Below are 1601 nucleotides of genomic sequence, written 5' to 3'. Positions count from 1 at the left end.
ACCGCCCTATGATGGACATAACACAGGTCCAATGGCGGGACTGGGAGTGACTGTGAGCGGAGCCGAGCGCCGCCGCCGGAGCTAGCCGAGTGTACTCGGCTAGCTCCGCTCACAGTCACGCCCAGTCCCTGTGTTATGTCCATCATAGGGCGGGACTAGGTGTGACTGTGAGCGGAACTAGCCGAGTATAGCCGAGTACACTCGGCTGGGGCCCCCTATTGAGCGGGGCCCATGGGCTTGAGCCCACTCAAGCCCTATGGTAAGTCCGGCCCCGCATACCTGCAAAGAAAATACAATAAAACATAGTAAAAATAAAACAGAGAGAACGATAGATATAGAACAATAGTGAGCAAATGGTAGAGCGGACAGTAGAGAGCGAACATAAGAGAGAGAACAATAGAAAGAGAGAAGAAAAATACAACCACAAATATTTTTGTTTTTTTATTTTTTTGTGTTTTTGTGCTTTTTTTTTTTTTTTTTATAAAAACTGTAAAAAAAACATGAACGTTGCAGATTAGGGTCTCTCAAAATGTGATGGCCATCACATCTTTCGAGACCCCGAGACCCTGTGTACGTGTGCCTATGACTGTGTGGTGCTGTACCCTACGCTAATACTCAACTAATGTGTGATAGCGTTCGAAACAGTCACCAATGCAAAGACCAGGTTGGTGAGGACAGGAGGGACAATAAAAGCGAGTGTCACGCCTAAATCCGCGCTTTCTACAGACATAACATCTTCTTTGGGGTGTTCTTTGGGTAGGGGTACCAGGAGAGGACATGCGGAAAATGCCTCTCATGCAGCTGGCTTACTGCATTTACGTTGGGAAGTTGGTCTGGAAACAGAAGGGCTCTGATGATCTCTTCCTGGAATTTAAGGAAGGATCCAGTTCGTCCTGAAGCTCTGTATAGCACATGAGCATTCAGCAAAGCCAATTGAAATAAGTATACAGACACTTTTTTATACCAGCGTCTGGCCTTACGGGCAATTAGTTACAGCGCCAACAACTGGTCGTTGAGGTCCACCCCTCCCAAATTGAGGTTATATTCGTGGACACAGAGGGGTTTCTCCACAACACCAGTCACCGTAGGAATTTGGACTGTCGAGTCTGCGTGAAGGGAGGAAAGAACGAAAACATTCTTATTATCCCTCCACTTCACAGCGAGCAAATTATTACATCTCAAGCAGGCTCTCTCCCCCAGCCTAAGACGGGACTCTACAATCCGCTGGGGAAAGCCCCGGCGATTAGCTCGCACGGTGCCACATGCACCAATTTGATGATCAAACAAGTGACTAAAAAAGTGTCACACTTGTGTAATAATTGTCCACATATAAGTGGTACCCCTTTCCGAATAAGGGAGACACCAAGTCCCACACAATCTTACCAGTGCTCCCTATGTAGTCAGGGCAGTTCTCTGGCTCTATGTAACTATCTTTTCCCTTGTAAACCATAAAACTACATGTATAGCCTGTGGCCCTGTCACAGAGCTTATACATCTTGACCCTGTAATCTGGCACGCTTGCTGGGTAGATACTGTTTGAATGACAAGCGGCCAGAAAACTTAATCAGGGACTCATCAACGCAGACATCTTGATGGGGAGT

This window comes from Aquarana catesbeiana, linkage group LG02 (assembly GCF_042186555.1).
Source record: "Aquarana catesbeiana isolate 2022-GZ linkage group LG02, ASM4218655v1, whole genome shotgun sequence".
In the NCBI taxonomy this organism is placed as follows: Eukaryota; Metazoa; Chordata; class Amphibia; order Anura; family Ranidae; genus Aquarana; species Aquarana catesbeiana.
The sequence above is the reverse complement of the archived record's forward strand: the minus strand, read 5'-3'. Positions refer to the sequence as shown.